This window comes from Dendrobates tinctorius, unplaced genomic scaffold, assembly GCF_039654945.1.
Source record: "Dendrobates tinctorius isolate UK_male_01 unplaced genomic scaffold, ASM3965494v1 ptg000070l, whole genome shotgun sequence".
Classification (NCBI taxonomy): Eukaryota; Metazoa; Chordata; class Amphibia; order Anura; family Dendrobatidae; genus Dendrobates; species Dendrobates tinctorius.
The window spans coordinates 7,892,423-7,915,271 of NW_027361738.1; the positions used below are offsets into that span (position 1 = coordinate 7,892,423).

At 42.1% G+C, this 22,849-nt stretch overlaps 1 protein-coding gene across 4 annotated transcripts in view; it reads right to left on the reverse strand.

Annotated features, from left to right (window-relative positions):
• The window catches only part of CREB5 (cAMP responsive element binding protein 5), a 678,892-nt gene extending 662,408 nt beyond the window's left edge, over positions 1-16,484 (reverse strand). For all 4 annotated transcript variants that reach the window (XM_073581352.1, XM_073581350.1, XM_073581351.1 and 1 more), the window contains exon 1: positions 15,681-16,484. The gene's annotated coding sequence lies outside the window, so the exon portion shown is untranslated. The remainder of the gene's footprint in view (positions 1-15,680) is intronic.
• Between the last annotated feature and the right edge of the window lie 6,365 nt (positions 16,485-22,849).

Below are 22,849 nucleotides of genomic sequence, written 5' to 3' on the forward strand. Positions count from 1 at the left end.
GTTAGATGCTGGCCCTTCTCCATCACAGTGAACAAACCCTTTTGATCTTTATGGAGGCTTGGATATCTACCAGTGGTGGTGATATCAGAGTGTTAGACCTCAGCCTACCATACAGGGTAAAACAGAACACTACTAATTCGGGAATCTGAAGACTCACTTTTAATAGGTTCTTAAGGTTCCTTAAACATCTTCATACAGATATTGATCACTCTATTTCTTATTGCATATTAAATTTGTGGGTTTAGTCAATAGTACATACACTCTCATTTTATTACATACACTTAGCCTGACGTAAAAAGTAATTGTGAATTGCAGGCAACTTTCAAATGCAACTTCTATTACTCCTTACACGTAAAGAAATTTGAAGCAACCTACTTTAGATTTAGCGTGGAAGCAATCAAATAAGTACTACACACAGATTTTGTCAACTTTACTCTATTTATTATGCTCTTGACAACAGATTTTATGTATCTTTACTTTACTATAAAGCCTGTCAGTGCTTCCAGTTCTGCATCACAAAGTTGTCATAGGACATGTATGCATAGTCAAAATACTGGGGTGACCCACAACAAGTACTACAATGAGGCCACATTCACACGTTCAGTATTCGGTCAGTATTTTAAATCAGTATTGGTAATCCAAACCAGGAGTGGTTGAAAAATACAGAAATGGTGACGTGTTTCTATTATACTTTTCCTCTGTTTGTTCTTCTCCTGATTTTGGCTTACAAATACTGATGTGAAATACTGAACAAATACTGACTGTGTGAGAGTGGCCTAACAATCAAACCCATCTAATACTGACAGTAGAGCGAATTATTTGTTCTTGAGGTTAATTAAATTTTTTGAACTGGTTTTCACTTTCAATGATATAACAATCATTCTACACCAAAAATTGGATTAAAAGAGGATATGTCACCAGGTGAAAACTGACCATTTTTTTCTTTTCTTTTATTCCCACTGGTCCTGTGACTCTACCTTTTTTTTGTTCTTGTGTCTAATTTTTATGGTATTCACCAAGAGGGCATTGATTGTAGGATTCTTTGGGGGTGAACCTTTAACATATAATCCCTATGTGAGAAATACACCCAATTGTAAAAGACTAAAAAATTACCATACTGGTTGCATGAGATAAAAAGGCCCAAGAAACCAAAAACTGCCTACTTTTAACTTGGTGACAAATCCTCTTTAAGAATAGCGATGGGCCAAAAGAATCATTGAATAATTTCTGCTGGAGGAGTCATAATACTCCAGCCTGGGGAGGACATCCCATTTGTGCAACCTGTACAGCTGCACTGGGGCCCAAGAAGTAAGTGGGCCATTTCCCCTTCAAAGCAACGTGGAACTGTACATTATGATGATGAGCTATCGACCTGCAAAGGGGCCATATATATAGTTCTTGCACAGGGGCCTCTTCAGTCTGCGTCCACCCTTGCTTGCCACTGACTATAGCAGCCCACTAATACCACCAAACGCGTTTTTTGCCTTGCCGAGCACTGAGGGCTTGTTTTCTCTTCACGTTTGATTCTGAAATAAATTTCTACAATAATATCAATAACAAGCACATCATCATTTACATCTAGAAGGCATACAATAAAAATGATTAATACCGACTGTTTATGTGTGTCTGGCTGCTGACATTATGATGAAGATTAAATCAATTTGCATTCAATGGCTTTGAAAACAAATTAGAAGGCCATGGATGATGGCTTTATTAAACGTTACAGTATAAAATATGTGCAACATAATAAGTTAATGAATACAGTTTGGCCTCTGATTCATCAAGACTTACATTTTGCATGCCGACACACATTAAACTAAAGGCAGCTGAACCCAATATCAGCGGGCTCCACCGACTGTCTAATCAGCGTGGTTTGAACCTGATGAGGAAGTTGTATAATTCAAAACACCACATCAGAGAGAAGCACCAATAGAACCAAAGATAATAAAGGTAAAAAACTTTATTGGGGTAACAATAAAACACAATATGGGAGCATGGAAAAATGACAGGGAAATGACAATGGTGTACCAGAAAAATGATTGCACCATAGAAATAAATCAGGCAAAGCCAATGCAACCACAGGCAGATCAAACCAATGTAATCAGAAAGGTCAGTTCAAAAGTGTGTGTGCATTGTGCAACAGAGTATACCAATATAAGTATTATCAAGTGAATACAAAAGTAAGGATACACTGACAGCACAAAATATCCATGAAGGCAAACAAGCCTACGTAGAAAGAAAGTGATGAGCTAAAACCATAAGTATGAAGTGCAAAAAAGCCTGAGGGGTTACCTGAAAGACCGTGGTGCCACCCACCCCAACGCGCGTTTCGGCACAGTGCCTTCTTCTGGAGTTACCCATTTTTCCATGCTCCCATATTGTGTTTTATTGTTACCCCAATAAAGTTTTTTACTTTTATTATCTTTGGTTCTATTGGTGATTCTCTCTGATATGACTTTGTTATTTTTTGCACTAAACCTTCTTTACACATCCACACACGCATGCTGGTCTATTGATTAGTATTACTATTTGCGTGTGTTGGCTTGGTACATATGCTTGTATACTACGAAACGTGTTGACCAATAAACTGCACTTCTTTGGAGTTCAATCTCCTCATCATCACTGACGTGAGCCCAGATTAACCCAGTCCTCTCCAGGTTCTTCTAATACTTTTCATAAAATATTTGTTAAATAACATATTACACCTCCTCTTTAGGGATGTTTGCAGTAGTGTAGCAGTGGTGTCATTCTCAACCACACCACATTAACTCGCACTTCCCTATGCATAAACCAAGACAAATAGAGCATAATTTTAGCTGCACAGTTACGGAGTTTAAGACTATGTTCACCTGTCCAGTGTTTACTTAGGTTTAATTTTGGTGTCATAAAAATGGAAATAAAACATTTCAGTACAGGACCCATTAATTTCAATGGGAACGGAAGTGCCATAAAATGTCTTCAGTTCATCTCCATTACAGCTTATATTTTTTAGTTGTAACAAAAAACATTGGGTCTGGTTCATCATGATAAGGGGGCATGATGGAGTCAGACGCATGACTCTTCGTGATTTTGGAGCGTCTCACGAGTGGTGTGCTTCTCTGTGCACCACTCCAAAAATCTCACTCCAGTCAGCTACTGGCATGAGATAATAGGTGTATGGCACCCTGCAGCTCGTCATTACTTAGTCGAGCTGTGGCGTCCCACCCCTGCCTCGTCCTTTTTCGACCCTAGCTCTCTCCATTTAATGCGAACTGGTAGAAACTGTCCGAATCCAAAAATAGCAAAATTTAGGTGAAACTCTTTTCAAAGCTTTTACTCCAGAGTTCAGGCCTAAAAGCTTTGATGAACTGAGCCCACAGTCTACACAACTTTTATGTCAGGCCAAAAAATATAAAAAAAAAAAATGGATAGCAACAGGATCTGTTTACTTTATTGTTTCCATTGAAGGCTATGGGAAATGGATCACAATAGATGGTCATCCATTATGTCATCTGCTAACAAATTCAATTATTTAACACTGTGCATGCCCAGAATAATAGATATATATTCCTCAAGTAAAAACGGACCTGTTGCAAATGGAATAAAAATGGATCCAAGACTCAAACTAAAATGTCTGTTTATATATACTGTATATATATATATATATATATATATATATATATATATATACAATACAGACCAAAAGTTTGGACACACCTTCTCATTCAAAGAGTTTTCTTTATTTTCATGACTATGAAAATTGTAGATTGACTCTGAAGGCATCAAAACTATGAATTAACACATGTGGAATTATATACTGTAATTAACAAAAAAGTGTGAAACAACTGAAAATATGTCTTATATTCTAGGTTCTTCAAAGTAGCCACCTTTTGCTTTGATTACTGCTTTGCACACTCTTGGCATTCTCTTGATGAGCCTCAAGAGGTAGTCACCGGAAATGGTTTTCACTTCACAGGTGTGCCCTGTCAGGTTTAATGAGTGGGATTTCTTGCCTTATAAATGAGGTTGGGACCATCTGTTGTATTGTGCAGAAGTCTGGTGGATACACAGCTGATAGTCCTACTGAATAGACTGTTAGAATTTGTATTATGGCAAGAAAAAAGCAGCTAAGTAAAGAAAAACGAGTGTCCATCATTACTTTAAGAAATGAAGGTCAGTCTGTTGTGAACTCATTTTCTGGTCTGCCTCTGGTTTCTGGTTAGGGAATTGTTTGTGCTGACAGGAGTTGTGAGTTCTCTTTCTGGGCTCCCTCTGGTGGTGGCAGGAGGTAATGAAGCTGATCTAATTAACAGAGACCTGCCACCTGATAATGAGGATGAGGATTGGACATCTGGACTCTCAGACTGGATTTAAGACAGCCGACTCCCTATTCCCATGCTGGTGATTTTTTCCTGCCTCCTGAGGTCTTAGTTTCCAGCTCAGTTCCTGCCTTCTCAAGCTAAGTTGTTCTCTGCTAATATTTACATTTGATTTGGTTTGGTCTATTCAGTTTTTTGTGTGGTCAGCCAGCCCTGGCTGGGGCTGTGCTGAATTTCCACTCTTATGTTACTGTATGTGCCAGTTTGCTTTTTGTCCCTTATTAGATTGGCCTCTTTTTGCTCTGTTCTCAGAATATGCCAGAGTGCTGATATAGTGGGTGAAGTCTAGTGACTTCAGGGTTTTTTTGCTATCAGAAGTGTTGGACATTTTTGCAGGGTTTTTTGGCATGATTGCCGACAGTATCTTTCCTTTCCTGTCCTTTCTGGTTAGTGTGGGCCCCATCGTTTGCTCAGCCTATTTTCCTACCTGTGTTTGTGCTTTCATCTTGTTTCACCGTCAATGCGTGTGTGGGGGCTGTCTATTCCTTTGCGGTCTGCTCTGGGGCAATTTAGATTTCCCCCTTTCTTGCTTTGGGCTTATTTAGTCCTCCGGCTGTGACGAGGCGTCTAGAATCATCGTGGATGTGCTCCACGGCTGCTGTTAGTTGTGTGGTTGGGATCAGGGATCTGCAATCCACGTAGTTACCAACCTCTCTGGTTTTCTGTGACTTAGCTTGTGTTACACCGCTCTGACATACTCACCCGGCCTCCGCTCCCATGCCGTCTCTGCATATTCACCTGGCCTTCGCTCCCATGCCGCAGCCTCTCGCCACCCGATGGCCACGGCTGTCACCTCTGACAGGCTCGTGGCCAACGCCATCTCTGCATGCAATGCGCATGCACCATAGGCCGCGGCCGCGCCTCCCTTCTGCTTCTTGTGCTTCGGCTGTGCCCTGACCCGGAAGCACCTTCGGACCAATGGCAGACCAGACGGGGCCATATCAGGCTGCCTCTTCCTGAGGGAGGCACCTGATCGTTGTGTTACCTTGCACACTGGGCCCTGCTTCCTCCTGTGCTCTCTGCAGCCTCTCGGTGTCGTCCTCGGTGTTTCCTGCAGCAGCCTCGCAGCCTGTCTTCCGTGTTCCCTGCAGTATTCTCAGCCCTGTTCCGGTGTTCCTGATTCATCCTGCTCCAGTCCTGCTGTCCTACTCCAGTCCTGCCTCCGGTGTTCCTGTTCCATCCTGCTCCAGTCCTGCCGTCCTACTCCAGTCCTGCCTCCGGTGTTCCTGTTCCATCCTGCTCCAGTCCTGCCGTCCTACTCCAGTCCTGCCTCTGGTGTTCCTGTTCCATCCTGCTCCAGTCCTTCCGACCTCCTCTAATCATGTCTCCTGTGTTCCTGCTCCAGCCATCTGTCCACGTTCCAGTCTACTGTCTTACTCCATTCCTGTCTACTGTGTTCCAGCTCTGTCCTGTCATCTACACTTCAGTCCCTCCACGTTCCAGTCTACAGTCTTACTCCACTCCTGTCTCCTGTGTTCCAGCTCTGTTCTGTCATCTACACTTCAGTCCCACAATCCTACTCCAGTCCATCCTGAGCCGCCCCTCTCGGTACCAGCTACCGTGGTACTTGAACCCTTGGGCCTGCTCCTAACAGTCCCTGTATAGGGGTCGGTTCCACCTGGCAGCTCGCCCGGGGCCCCTGGGTGCCACGATCCAGAGGGTCCACAACTGGAGATTCCGGCTCCTGACCACCCACGCTAACAGCTTGGTTTTGTTTTCCTCCTCGATGACCCAATCATAACATCAGTCAGTCTGAAAAATTGGGAAAACTTTGAAAGTGTCCCCAAGTGCAGTGGCAAAAAACATCAAGCGCTACAAAGAATCTGGCTCACATGAGGACCGCCCGCCCCAGGAAAGGAAGACCAAGAGTCACCTCTTCTGCGGAGGATAAGTTCATCCGAGTCACCAGCCTCAGAAATCGCAGGTTAACAGCAGCTCAGATTAGAGACCAGGTCAATGCCACACAGAGTTCTAGCAGCAGACACAGCTCTACAACAACTGTTAAGAGGAGACTTTGTGCAGCAGGCCTTCATGGTAAAATATCTGTTAGGAAACCACTGCTAAGGACAGGCAACAAACAGAAGAGACTTGTTTGGGCTAAAGAACACAAGGAATGGACATTTGACCAGTGGAAATCTGTGCATTAGTCTGATGAGTCCAAATTTGAGATCTTTGGTTCCAACCACCGTGTCTTGTGTGATGCAGAAAAGGTGAACGGATGGACTCTACATGCCTGGTTCCCACCGTGAAGCATAGAGGAGGAGGTGTGATGGTGTGGGGGTGCTTTGCTGGTGACACTGTTGGGGATTTGTTCAAAATTTATGGCACACTGAACCAGCTTGGCTTCCACAGCATCTTGCAGCGGCATGCTATTCCATCTAGTTTGCGTTTAGTTGGACCATCATTTATTTTTCAACAGGACAATGACCTCAAACACACCTCCAGGCTGTGTAAGGGCTATTTGACCAAGAAGGAGAATGATGGGGTGCTACGCCAGATGACCTGGCCTCCACAGTCACCAGACCTGAACCCAATCGAGATGGATTGGGGTCAGCTGGACCGCAGAGTGAAGGCAAAAGGGCCAACAAGTGCTAAGCATCTCTGGGAACTCCTTCAAGACTGTTGGAAGACGATTTACGGTGACTACCTCTTGAAGTGCATCAAGAGAATGCCTCTTGGTCTGTACTGTATATATATATATATATATATATAATTTTTTTTTGAAGATGAATCCATTATAAATGGATGACTTAATAGAACCTAAGTTCACAAGTGAGGTTCTATATGTGTTGTGCATTTTCATAGTACTGCATAATCTATTCAGTCGAGGATTTACAAGACTCAATTCACATGCTGCAGAAAAACGTATGCAAATTAACACAAGTGGATTTTGCTGTAGATTTAAAAACATTTGTAAAGATAAACTTTCCACTGTCAGTGAATATGGCCCTAGGTCTCATACACATTGAACGCACTGAAACTTAGTACCAGTTACATGCTACAGTACAGATCATTATGCACCGGGTAATGTTATCCTCTAAGTGTCTCGTCCCTGTGTGCTGCAATATGTTTCCACAAATGTTTATTTTATGCAGTCCAGAGCATGAAATAAAATATGGCATATTCCTTCAGATGCCATATAGAAGGTGATTTTCACCATAGACGTTCACAGTCCCTAACAAATAGGATCAGTGTACACACATCAATGATGAAGGGTCCTTTTGGATACTATGAAATTGTAATGCCAAAGTCAGGTGGCTCAGTGGGAGAAGGAAAGAAAAAAATTATTTTCTGTGTGTATGTATTTTTATTAATGTGGAAATATTTATCCATAGGACGTGATTCCAAACGAGTTTCCGAAATGTCCAATCCCCTCCCCCATACCTGTATACTTGGTTGGAAATTTTCCAAAATATAATGCATTTTTTTTTTTTTTTTTAGAAACTTCTCAATCAGAATCTCTACATCTGGGAAAAGTTAGCCTGATCTCAATAACATGTATGGCAATTAGATTATTGATGAAGGCATAATGGCGCTGTTTATACACTATTGCACAAAAATATCCCTTGGAACGTGATCGTTGCCATGAGGCTAAGCCCAATTTAAACTAATGCATTCCAATAAGATTAATTTCTTCTGTTATTCCTTATGCTTTTGCGTAAAACCCAAACTTTTTAAATACCAGGGTGCGACCCTCTAGGACCATGAAAAGGTTAACTGGCAGATTTATGATGCTGACTTTACCTAATGAGCTGTTTAATTTATAGTCTAAAAGACTGCAACCGATGCAGTGCTGAGCCACGGTAACAAATTATACCACTAACGGCTAAATTATGTAGATTGCAACTGTAAACCAAGGCCACACGTTAACCCACCCGCTTCCGGATATTATCACAAGGAAACATTCTTTGCAATTAGAGAATTTCAAAAATAGCTTGGATTCTATTATTCATCCTCCGTGTGTTACAGGCATATGCCCATAGCACCAAGCAAGCCATTAAAAGTGATAATAACATATATGTATACTGCGCACCTAATCCTAATATCTCAAGGACAAGATCTTAAATCAAAGGGGAGAGCAGTTTTTATAGTTTTCTTTAACATTCATGCCGTAGAGAAAACTCAAAACAGACGCAAAACACACAAAAACCACATAAAGACGTAAATTTAATCAGTGGGGGTTAAGAGCTAATTACAGGGTTAAAAGTTTGCAAAACTTAAGCAGGCATTAATGATACTGCCATGCGGGCCAATCGTATTTTCTAGAATTAATAGAAAACATTCTTGCAATCGAGATGGGAGAAGCGGTTTTGGGGGTGATATTTGCACGAGGCGCTTAAAACTTGTAAATGCATTAAAGGGATGAATAGTAATAATACATGACGCACAGCAAACAATGAGCAGAACTTTCTCCGTACAGTATAGCTATACGTGCAGGTGAACTGTAGACTTCACGTGTGCAGCTCGGATCGGTTTTGTGCACCAACATAAGTTGCACTTCACTGCCATATTCCATCTATTGAACTGCACAATACAAGAAAACATCTCACTGCAAGACATGAAACATATACTGCCATATACCACAGGATAGATCTAAATTCCACACACATTTGATTGACCCGTCCCCTTTGACGCAACCTATTAATCTATAAGTAATAACCTTAATGAGCGATCGTTCTCAATAATTAACATTAGGCCCCCAGAAGGTTAAAAGATAGACCACGCCTATATATGTTCCTGCCACCTCAGGGCCTGGATTAAATGGGTCATTTCCCCTTATAAACTGATCAGTTCCTATGAACAAAACCAGCGATCAGTTACATAAAATACTTCTTCCATGCGATCCGGCCAGTTTGTAGATTCATTTTTCCAAGTAAGGCACATAGACAAATGACTGCTCTTAAAAAATGCACCGCTCCCCTGAACATTAACCAACAGGAATTATTTATTGGGATACACTAGAACAGTACTTGGGTGAGACATACGATCTCCTAACACTGTATCATTTACTGCACGAGCCTGAATCAGCAAGAGTCCATATCTCAGAACATTTCACAGCAACCTGGGATTTCGGGACACTGAAAAAGTATATTCTTAGCTTCTACCTGTATAATAGTCTTTCAAAACAGCTTTTTTTCGAAAACACAATTTGCAGATTTCTTTACACTTCAATACAACAATAAATAAAATGGGGAAAAAAAACACAAATTATAAATCTAAATCAAATAAACAATATTTGCTTGATCTATCAAGACATAAAGTATGGAAATCAGAGTGCCTAAGGGCCCTTTTCATATTATGGAGATGAGAATACGGGCTAATCAATGGACGCCTTTCTTTCCCAATCCATATAATCATTCTGAAGTAGCCAATAAATAAGGTGCAAAATGCACCTCAAAGCAGCCCGGTCGGATTACGTCATGTCACTGCAGTATAGGCCAAGTACTTAGCCAATGCCACCAACAGATCCAAAGAGATAAGTAGTGCAAGTTCTCCCTTTATACGCTTGTTCCCTTTAGGATCCACTCCTGGTTTTGTCGGTGGAGAGGGCCAAACAATGAAAAGCTTTTACATTACCTATGCTTGGATCTGTTACATCCAGGCATGTATTACTGTATATCGAAGGATTGTGATTTTTTTCAACTCAACATATGACCTCTGAGTTATAACCATGAACATGAGTCACGTCCCAGTCATCACTCAAAGTTAAATGTGGCTCAGAAGTTATTAAAAGTTTACAACTTTTCCTTTTATTTACTTGATTTTTTCATGTAGTATGATATTTTTTATTATTATTTATTTTTCTCACCATATATAGCACCATCATATTCCGTAGCTCTTTACAGACATCACCATCACTGTCCCAATTGGGGCTCATAATCTACATTCCCTATCAATAGGGAATATGGTGGAAACCGGAGAACCTGGAGGAAACCCATGCAAACACGGGGAGATCATACAAACTTTTTGCAGATATTGTCCTTTGTGGGATTTGAAACCAGGACCCAAGCGCTGCAAAGGACCAAAGGACAGTGCTAACCATTGAGTCATATATTGAAAAAAATTGTGTTTTCATGGGTTTTTTAAGGGAGGAGGTGGGGATTTGTGGTGTGTTTGTGTATTTTTGGGATTTTCAAAATTGCCAAGTTAAAAAATAAAGCAAAACTTTTTTAAAAGTCAAATTCATGTCCAAACATCCTCCCTCTCGTGATGGTTTCTTAAATACATAGATCTGCAATATTTGTAAATGTGTCATGTATGCATGAAAACATTCTACATAATGTAATACATGTAGAGAGCATTAGCCATGAAGCTTACAGTGTAAAGCCAATGCTCACTCTTAAAATCATTTCTAATTCAGATCTCAATTATCATCTTAGTTTCCTATTGCAATGTTAGGTAAGGGATGGACGGACTGTCAGAAATATCAGAGATTGAACTACAAAAATATTAAGTTTAAGGAAGCAGCAGATGTATCTATTTTGCTTCAGGCCCTCTATACATTTCTGTATGGTCATGAAATGTCCTGGGAATTTCAATGCATCTGCAGTTGTATGTGAGACTAGATTTTCCATTGACCAATAAGTAAGTATTTTTTTTTTAAATGAAAAATTCCCCTAAAGACAGTTTTACAGTTAGGCCTTCTACATAATCAACTGTGTAAGGACTGAAGACTGTAAGAGACAGGTCTGCAATTTATACCATCCATGAGACGGCGCCACCTAGTAACAGAGTTGTGATTCTGCCAAAGAATTGAAATATTCCAGTAGTACTATATGTTCTAGTACGAGAGTAATAACTTATTACTGTGTAAATCCATGATGGATAGATAGATAGATAGATAGATAATGATACATAGACATAGAGATATATAGATAGATACATAATAGATAGATAGATAGATAGATAGATAGATAGATAGATAGATAGATAGATAGATAGATTCTGCTGGGAATTCCGCTGCATACTTTCCGCCACAGAAAAATCCTCTGGGAATATGATTCTATGATTCTATGTACACCGAGGCTACGGTCACACAATGAGTGAGTTTTTGATATCGCAGATTTTCTGCACCTGTTAGTTAAACTGGGTGACTTAAATTTTTTTCTTCATTTTTTATCGTGGTTTTTCAAGCTGGAGTTTTGGCCTCTTTTTAGTTTGACCTGTTTTTGATACTTCCTGGCACTTTGACAAGACTTTATTGATATAGTTATGTGCATTTATAGTGTATTTCTACAGTGGAAACGCGCTAAGAACACAGTCATTTTCTACCTGTGGATTTTCCGCATTTAAAGCAATTCTAAGGAGAAAATCTGCAAATAAAACTCAGCATAATCATAAGAAAAATTGAAGTGTCAGAGTACACAGCATAAAAAAAACATCCATCCACTTTGCCGGAGTTATAAGACGCTTCATTTTATGCGCAGCAAAAATAGAGACAAAAACGCACAAAATACCCATAGTGTGAACATCACCTTATAGTAAAATATTACAGAAGTTTTATTTTTTTTAAAAAACTGAATCAAAGTGTAACATTATTTTAAATTCAGTTTTGAGCAAGATGGGTGTAGTTCCCAAATGCACCACTTTACCTTCTTAGTCGGGCCTAATCAAGCCCAGTAAACCTATGGTTAAACTATCCACTTCCACCTTATAAACAAATCTAAAATGAAAGCCTTATACAGGGTGCTGTGTACAATGAATGATCCCATCAGCAATATATGGGATCAGTCTGGATGTTAGCATCGCTTTACCCTTGTAACATGTCAGCCTATGTATATCAATTACAGCGCAGAAAATGGGACATTTAAACGTGAACCATCAGCCCTGGAATCGACTGTCAGGTCGGAGCATTGGGCCCACGAAGGTTAAGGGCCCGTAATGTAACGAGGGCAAGCTAATTCTCTGATGCATTACCCCGGACGGCTTCAAATAATATGTTTATTCACTTATCATTAATCAAACGCTCCATCGGAGCCTTCTATGTGACCCGGCTTCTGTTCTGGATTAGGACTGCAGATACGTTATAGTGACTCAGAAGCGGTGTCCAGGCTTTATACCACACTTCACACTACCGTATTTACCTGTCGATCCACTTATACCTGTCTCTTTTTTGGGGGTTGGTTTTGTTTCCAATACCAATCCAGTTTATGAAGATGAACTTTCACTACTTTTTTAAAGACCTCTAGACTTTACTGTTTCCTTGTAAAACCTCATTATAATCCACTGTCTCCTTAGCCCCTATAGCTAGCCAATAATTCCTTCGTATAAATCAGTGAAATTACAATTTTACATTATTTGTAAATCCCTTTATAATCATCAAAAAAAAAAACCGGGAAAATATTTATTCTATAAAATGAAATAGAAAATGGCCCCACTATTCAGACACTTAACACAGAGAACGAGGACAAATCAAAGCATTTAAGGCTGGACTAGTAACGCTCGTGCCCGGCAGACAGCACGCCTACGGTTTGGAAAGTTTCAGTTTGGTACAATCCATGCCTAACTTCTTAACTTTTCTATTAGTAATTAATTGGCTCATACAACAGTTTTCCAATGCTATGTGTGCCATAGATTAAGATTGTAGTAGATTTTCCTTGAAATGGATGAGATTACAAGATGTTTGTATATTAAGTAGTAGAAAAATATGGATATGCATGCAAGCACATATCACGTCTGCTGGAAATACACACGGTCAAAGAGCTGTTTCATATAAATATATATGCAGTATATTTATATACGGTATATATTTATATATACTGTATATATCTATATATATATAGATATATAAGTATACATGCATATATACATACACATGCACACACATATATATATATAAATATACATGCATATATACATACACATGCACACACACATATATATATATATATACAGCGCTTTAAACTGTGTATATTAAATGTATATACACAGTTACACAGTCTACAACACTGCATATATATACATATATATTATATATACACACATGTAAATATACATATGCTGTAAACTGTACTGTCCACATACATTCACTTACTTGTGGCTACTATAAATTACAATACTTGAGCATTTCATACTGCACTCGTCATCTCATATATTTTATTCCAAAATCTACACTGACAATATATATTAATATTAAAAATTCATTTTTTTTTTATCTTTCCAGCAAGTTTCCCAATTCCTGTAACTTGCTAGTTTTCATCTCATTAATGCCAGTCCTGGTTGATCTCCCTTCTATCCTAGTGACCCTACAGACCTTTCTGTACCCCCCTTTTCTTCTCACGCTTTTGCTCCATTCATCTTTTTGGGTGGGTGGAGGGGAAAGATCAATGGTTTGGGTCCATCGTTGGGTTTTTAACTTAATGAAGCACCTCTTGTCTTTTTCACCTTTGCTCGGGGTCGCGCAGTAAAAGGCGAGATACAGAAGAACTTCCCGTAAAGTTTACGTACACATGAAAGGTGTGATCTTAACGTCCGACTGACAGGTCTTAATTACTGAGGTCTCGGCTGGTGTGGCCTTAAGGAGAGCACAGGAACTTGAGTATAGGTAACATTCATTACGATTAATGACTTAGAATGTATAGCTCGAAACGCGTCAATGTTTTTAATGACGTTTACGGTTCTTGTGATTTCACTAAGTAATAATGGTGGTGCAGTGAGACAGGGCATCGGAGCGTTTTTAGTAATAGCATATGTTGTTAATTCTTCCCATAAATTCATCCATCGGCCAGTGGGTTATACTAACCAGCTCTATTTCAAAATCAAAATTTCCACCAAGACACAATGCGCAGAGCATAAAAGAATCAGCACTGCACAAAACAAAGCTATCCAGTATGTTTAGCCAGTGTTGATCTCGGAGGCAGACTGCACTGTCAGCATATCTAACCCCTGAACCCTTCACTATCTGAAGCTGCTAATCATACCCTCTTCCTAGGCTGCAGAATGATGTAATGGCCCCATATCCAGCATTATTCTCAGGGATGTCTGCGAGGAAAACATACAAATGCTGACACCTAACAACCAAATACGCACAAAGCACACTCCGACGCGGGCGGCGAAACCTGTCATCGTACAACGCGTAGGAGGTTGGGGCGGTCAATAGTGTGAAAAAAAAGTATAAAACAAGAAAAAAAAAAGTGACCTAATGCAAAATGTCTTAAGGCCATACTGTAAATGGATGAATAAGTAGCAAAAAAAGAATACAGCTGTGCTACAGAAAAGTTTGACGGAAGTAGCAGAGCAGAGTTTGAAGTTGAAGCAAAGCTGAATTTGTCATGTATGGTCCAAACCGATGAATTTCGAAAATGTAAAAAGCAGATTCAGCTCAGCTACGTCTCGAATGGCGTCACTTAGGAGCAGGAACCTCTACTATTGGATGCTAATTAATTAATTTGTAATTAATAATAATACCTTTAATTTTAATGGGAACATCACATCTTTGGAGTAATCGCAGCACTTGGACTAACCCGACCGCAGTGTCTGAATAGACCCTTATAATAAAGTTGGATAGGGATTTGTATAAATTATAATTTTTACGCAATAAGAGATGCCGTCTAATATAATATACAGTATGTATTCACAGCATAAGTTTGTGTCCTGGAGAGAAATGCGCCCCCAAAATCTGAGTCTTCTGCTAATAAACCCGACTAAAATCCTAGAAAATGATGCCATGACCGGTTTCAGAATCTTCTCCTAATATAAGTGCCTCTCTGTTGGCCTGACGACCCATGGACAATGCCGGGGTTATCTGTCCCTTATTGTATTATTTTTCGGAGGCGATGGGGATGGCAGTGGAGTGTATTGTCTTGCACATTGGTGATGGCACCAGCATATTAATGACTTGCTAATGACTAAACCGTAGTCCTATGCTAGGATCCTCCGAGCTGGGTAGAGGGAGAAAAAAAAAGTTTTTAAACTTTCACTTCCAGCAAACTTTTGGTGACAAGTGATAGGAAGCGAGTGACAGTACAGCTGGCACCTGGTCCTGATCATTAGTATTGGGGATGAGCAGCACACCCCTCCATCCACCTGATGTCCTGACAACACCGCTGTCACTGTCATCCTGAATGAAGCCTGCAAGAGATCTGCGCAAAGAACCGCTAGCTTAACCCTGTCAGCGCCGCAGGCACAGCAACAACAGAAGTTTAGGACGCTCTGATGACACCGGGACGGTTGTCACAGCAGGTGTCAGATCTGACAACCTGATTATCAGCAGTCTTTAAAGGGATAACGCTGCTGTCCCTTTAAATTCAATCATCTGATTCACAGACAGGAACACAAGGTAGAAAATCAATATTAATAGAAAATATTCTCTTCTCCACTTACCCCACAAGTGTAGAAATCAGCCAGTCTGTGAGGAGCCTGTGGGGTCTCGGGCAGTTTGGGGTGAGGAGATGGACGCGGCCGGGCTCCGGGGGTCTCAGGTGAGGAGGGACAGAACTTTATTTGGCCGCAGCATGTACAGGGCAAACACTTGGAGCAGCAGCGAACTCCTCACACACTTGCTTAAAGACTCTCGGCTTCTTTCTGGAGTGGGCAGTGACTTTCCCCCTGCATCACACACACATTTAAAGACACAGTGCCATGTACTACAAAAGAACCACGTTGGACTGAGGGAAGATTACAATACGTTCTATTTAGAGGCGCATTACATCATCCCCGGTGACGTCACGTGGGATTCCTGAACTTCTAAATCATAGCAGGGAGCGGGGGTGTGGCCGGGGTATGGCGGACACGCCCCCTGGAGGCGAGTGGACACGCCCCACCCGGAGGAGAGCGCTCAGCTGTAGCTCAGCTGCTGGGGCTGAGTCATGCGAGAGCCGTGGAGAAGGGCTGCGGGCGGGCGCAGAGGGGACGAGCGGGCGGGCGAGCTGCGGTCCGGTGCTCAGTGTGCTCCGGGGTTTGTAGAGAAGCCGAGCGGCAGGGAAAGAGTGTGTCCTGTGGAGAGAGATTGGCAGGGTTGTAGTAGTTCACACACAGCAGCATTCACAGCAAGTAGAAATGAGGAGAGTTTGGGCTAAGCCGGACATGCTGTGTCTTGTAGTACTACAGCAAGCAGAAAAAAAAGGTTATAGCTCAGCAGGGCCTTCTGGGTCTTGTAGTACTACAGAGTGTGGCAAGCAGGAAATAAGGGAGGGTGTAGGTCTGGAAGAGATGAGCAGGTTGTGCTTGCTGGGTCTTGTGGTACTACAGCCTCAGAAAGTAAGAAGACAGGTGTGTAATAGCTGACTAGGACATGCTGGGTCTTGTAGTACCACACTAATGAGGAAATAAGGCATTCTCTATATCTGTAATAACTGAGCAGGACACGCTGGGCCTTATAGTACTACAGCAAACAGAAAATAATGAATTCTGTATATCTGTAATAATTGAGCGGGGCATGCTGGGTCTTATAGTACTACAGCTATCAGAAAATAATGAATTCTGTATATCTGTAATAACTGAGCAGGGCATGCAGGGTCTTTTAGTACTATAGTAATATAGAAATAAGGAATTCTGAGGAGCACTGTACCAGCAGAGGACATGCTGGGCTTAGTAGTACTACCTCTATCAGGGAATAACTGTAACAAGTCAGCAGGGCCTGCTGGGTCTCATAGTACTACATTAATGAGGAAATAAGGAATTCTGTAGGTGTGTAACAGCAGAGTCTCGTAGTACATAATGTAGCAAGGAGGAAATAAGGAAAGCTATACTTCAGTATTGGCTCAGCTGGGCATGCTAGGTCTTGTAGTCCTACAGCAGGGCACGCCGAGATTTAAAGCAAATAGAACAAAGGCATTAGTTCAGCGTGAGCTATGCATGCTGGGCCTTGTAGTACAACAGTTGATAGCAAGCAAGGAAATCACATGTAAAGCGCCATGGAATAAATGGCGCTATAACAATAAATAATAATAATAATAATAATAATAATAATAATAATAATAAGGAAACCGTTATGTATTGGCACTGTGCACACAACACACCGCGACTACAACCCAGCTGTCTCCACAAGGTCAAACCTGCTGCAGATCATTAGCCGCACTTCACTTTGACTTCATAGACCAGAGTGTAAGTTGGGTATTTTTTTTTTTTTACAGCCAAATTGCAGTTCATTAAATAGCCATGTGACAGCAGGTTACAGACAATGTTACAGGTGTGCAGCTGAAGTCACCGTGTAGCTCTAGTCTTCAACTGTAAGAGAATGCTGGGTATGATGAGACTTGTAGTTGCACAAGTGTCACACTGGATTTATTAATAAAATGCAATCAGAAAAACCTAAGGTCCTGATTCGTCAAGGCCAAGTTCACACGAGCATTTAAAAAACAAATTGTGGCTTTGTCATCTGTATTGTCATCCGTATAGCCGTGGCATTTGTTTTTATACATCAGCCGTCATTAAAATGTACAAAACCAGATATGGTCTCCTATGTTAAAGAATTGCAATGTGTCCGTAAAAATCGTATGCTATACGGATGGCGATCAGGTTCAGATCTTTTTGCACACCCACAGACGTGAATGGCTGAGTCACATCCAAAATACAGAAGAGAATGATGCATGTTGCAATTTATTCTTGCGGACATTCGGGCCATCTAAAAAAAAAAGTCATCTGAACAACACTATTGAATCATATTGGTCAAAGCTGTCAGTTTTCTCCTCAGATAGCTCTCGGTCCCAAAATACAGTCATGTGAACGCAGCCTAATGACATTTTGAACGTCATGATGACTTTTTTGACACCATGGCAGTGATTGGCCCTTCACGGTGACGTTGCATGGGCGCCGATTGTAGGGAAGAGGGAGCAGCATTTAGAGGGTTAAACCCGGAAGTGAGTGCCAGTTGTCAGCTAAGCACCTGGCGGCGATCGTGACTGCACAGCTTCTGTGCGCGGAAAATCATCTGGGCTTACCCAAACATCCAAAGTCGGGAAAGGCTTCCAAACCTCGACGTATCGATATGTCTAAGGTCGTGAAGGGGTTAAGGGTACCAGATTTGAAATCTCTTGACAACCCATCCTGAAAAAAAAAACAACAAAACAATATTTTGGCTATGTCTGGACGAAATGGATCCAGAGGAGAGACCCATGCCATAACCTGAAGGTCTTCCATAGATGGCATCCATAATTTGCTTCTTGCTCTTCTGGAGGGTATTTATGACCCCCTCAGACAGGCCCCTAACTTTTAGGGTACCATTACACCTAGCGATGCACCAGCGATTCCCACTAGCGATATGATGCAGTCAGGATCGCTGGTGCATCGCTAGGTGGTCGCTAGTGAGCTGCCACACAGGCAGATCTCACCAGCGACATCGCTGGGGACGAGGATTGCTACTTAGGCTACTTTCACACATCAGGTTTTCGGCGTCAGGCGCGATCCGGCGTCGTGCCGGAGCGCCGGATCCGGCAAATATTTCATAAAACCGGATGTGACGGATCCGTTTTTCTGCCGGATCCGTCTTGTTCTTGACAGACAAAACCGGATCCGTCTCATCCGGTTCATCCGTTTTTCGATCCGTTTTTCGACGGATTACGCCGGATCCGGTTTTTAAAAACACCCCTTGTGGCCTTCCGAACGGGATTGGCTACTGGAAAACTATATATAGCGTGTTCCTACAGCCCTTCTTTGACAGGTTGTAGAGGAGAAAGTGCAGGTTGGAGAGAAGAGCAAGTTACTGGCGAAGATGGATGTTGTCATTGGAAATATTTTGAAGAATTTGGCGGATTTTACAGCGGAGGCGAATCGTTTGAGGGTGATTGTTCTGGAGAAGGAGAGAGCGAGACAGCAGCGCATCAGGCATCGTAGACGACGTTTGTGGATCCACCCCATCACAGCCAAGAGAATGACGCGTGAGGTCTATTCTACACTCTGCATGGACCTTCGACGAAACCCGGATAAATTTTTTGGATATGTTCGGATGAAAATGGAGAATTTTGATTACTTGGTGGAGCGCATTGCACACCTCATAAGAAAAGCGGACACCTATTGCCGCTTCTCTGTTTCACCCGCAGAGCGTCTGATGGTGACTTTAAGGTAAGCCACATTTATTGGATATGCTCGCATCAGAGCACACTTTCACTGCAATCTTGTTGGTGGTAGTTTGTATCTCCAAGTGTTATAGCTGAGTTTTGGTATGTAATGCTGTGATTTAAAACTAATTGATTGTTTTTTAATTCCCCACAGATTTCTTGCAACTGGAGAATCCCTTTCGTCACTGCATTTCCAGTACAGACTCGGGATTTCCACCATATCTGGAATAGTGAAGTACACATGCCGTGCACTGTGGGACTCCTTAGCTGAAGAGTTTTTACCAGAGCCCACAACAGAGAGGTGGATTGAAATTTCAGAAAAGTTTCAACAGATATGTCAGTTTCCCAACTGCTTGGGCGCTGTGGACGGGAAACATATCCGCATTGTAAAGCCAGCCGGATCGGGATCAGAATATTTCAATTACAAGAAATATTTTTCAATTGTCCTCATGGCCATCGCTGACGCGGAATACAAATTTATTGCTGTGGATATTGGGGCATATGGCCGCTCCAATGACTCTCAAGTTTTCAAACTGTCTGCCATGGGGCGTAAACTGTATGGAAACACCTTCCAGTTCCCACCCCCTAGACCGCTGCCGCAAACATCTGGTCCACCTATGCCATTTGTCTGTGTAGGGGATGAAGCCTTCCAGCTGTCAGAACACCTTTTGAAACCGTACGGTAGCAGAGGATTGTCAAGAACAAAACGCATTTTTAATTACCGCCTCACAAGAGCAAGAAGAATGGTTGAATGTACCTTTGGTATTCTGACAGCCAAATGGCGGGTCCTATTGACTGCGATCAACCTCAAGACAGAAACTGTGGATGAGGTGATCAGAGCTTGCGTGGTACTCCACAATTTTGTTATCTGCAAGGATAACAGCAGCACGGTGGCTCAGTGGTTCAAATCCCACCAAGAACAACATCTGCAAGGAGTTTGTATGTTCTCCCCGTGTTTGCGTGGGTTTCCTCCGGGCACTCCGGTTTCCTCCCACACTCCAAAGATATACTGATAGGGTTTATAGATTGTGAGCCCCATCAGGGACAGTGATGAAAATGTGTGCAAACTGTAAAGCGCTGCGGAATATGTTAGCGCTATATAAAAATAAAGATTATTATTATTAACCCATTTCCATTGAGGACACCTCTGAAGAAACCACCTTGCAAGATTACCATGACATTACCACTAGAAGTTCTGTGACGGTTTCAGTAATGAGGGACAATTTTGCACTATACTTTATGTCACCTCAAGGCAGAGTACACTGGCAGGATGACAGAGTGTGAAAGATTTGTGCCCTTAACCAAACTTGTGTACCTTCTGTACCAACAGTATATACCTTTGCCAACCAAAGCTGGCTATCTTGTCATGGTCTTACTATTTTTAGCTTTAGGCCACAGGTGTGTACCTGGTTGTGTTTTATGCAAAGTATTTCACCTTTTAACAAAAGTTGTGTACATTGTTAGGAAATCACCAACAATAAACACAACTTTTTAGGTGAAATACTTTGCTTCAAACACAACCAGGAACACAACTGTGGCAAAAAGCTAAAATTTACCCACAGTTATATACCTAGTTTTGAATACCATTTTACCTTTTAAATACCCTGTATTTAACCTTTTTGGCCGCAGAAAGAAATGACAGACAACCAGTGTAAAATAATTTAACTTTTATTGAAAAATGTTTTTTTTTTGTAAACTGTTTTTAAATTGTAATAAACTTTTTTAATAAAGCTTTGAAACCATAAAACTGGTCATTTTTATTAAAATACACACATATTATAAATCTGTGTAGTGTGGGGTGGAAATACTGCTGGAGGGGCTGCGGGACACTTCGACACTGGGAGTGTGGAGAGAGGACTGGGATCGTGGTGGGGAAGGAACAGTTAGAGGTGAAGGTGTGGAAAAAGCTACAGAATGGGTGGACATGTGGGAGGCAGGAGAGGTGGTGGGAGTGGAGGGTTGGGCAGGGACTGTAGGAGAAGATGATGTTGATGGCAAGTTGTATGGGGAAGGAGTTTGGTATGGGGCAGGTTGCTAGAAGTGGGGAGATGTCTGGTACTGGGGAGGTTGCTGGTACTGGGGAGGTTGCTGGTACTGGGGAGGTGGATGGTATGTAATAGGAGGGGGAGGATGGAAAGTGGCTGGAGGGGGTGCAGGTGGAGGAACTACTGGGGTGGGAAGAGGAGGTTGGGAGGTAACATGCTGGAGAGCACCGTGGCATGAATGCATTACATGCATCTGCTGGGTAGGAGATAGCGTTTCCATGCGCTCCACAACAGACCTGAAAAAGGTGTGGTTTGGCGAAGATCTTGCTTCTGAATGCATGGTTTGCAGAAGTGTCTTCACCTCCAGAATGCTGGAGTTGATCTGCTGAAAGCCTGCGGAGATTTGCTCTGACAAGACTTTTAGACAGTTCTGGAAAGATGCATTCAGATGCAAGAACTCTGGCGCATAAGTCTTTTCCTGACCCCTCTGCCGCCCAGTACCCGCAGGTGTACTAGAGGTGGCAGGGGCAGAAGGGTGGGGTAAAGGGAAAGCGATCTCCTCACCAGCAGCTTCATGTAATGTAGGCGGCCACGATGCTCCTGTGCTGGTGGATGGGACAGAGGGGTCGAATGTGTGGGAAGGCTGTGAAGGTGCAGATGTACCGGGGCGGTCGAAGTGTCCCTCGGTGCCGGTCTCCTCAGGGATCGCCTCAGAAGGGTCCAATCGTGCAGGCTCCCGAGTGCTGCTCACCGTGCTGTGGAATAAAGAGAAAAAAAAACAATTAAAAAAGTGACATGGCATGGCCCTGGCTGAAAAAAAATTGTTACATCTAAACATTTTTTTTTCACATGTGGTGTGTAATATTTACCTTCTGGTGACCATTGTATCCCGGAGGAACGACAGGGCTTGTACGTACTTGTACTTGCTCCTGCGTCCTCCAGATCCACTCGGGGCCCGCATCTCTTTATTGAACTCCTTCTTGAAACGATCCCTCACCGACCGCCACCGCTTCACAATTCTGTCCCCTGAAACGAGAAAGGAGTGGTTAGTATACAACATCAGTGTTTCCCAAACTCCAGTCCTCATGGTCCCCAGGGGTCATGTTTTCAGGATTTCCATAGTAAATAGAAATCCTGAACACATGATCCGTGGGGACCACGAGGACTGTTGTTCTGGAAACACTGGTTTACATCAAGCAACCGGTACTGTATATACTTACGCTCTTTAATCTGGGCCCAAGCATCGAGGTCCTCCCAGCGGTCCACAAGGAGCGAACAGATTTCCTCCCAGAGTCGTCGGGTAACGATCAGGTCAGCGTGGCGGCGGTCAGCCATATTCCAGAGCGGCTCCCTTTCTCTGACGAGATCGATGAGGTGGTCCACATCGATTCCTCCATCCTCACCGTCAGAGTCGGGAGCATGCTGTGAAGGCTGTTAAAGAAAAAGACAAAAATAACATAATTAGGCTCCACAAAAGTAATGAAATAAAAAGTGCAAAAAAACAAAGCAA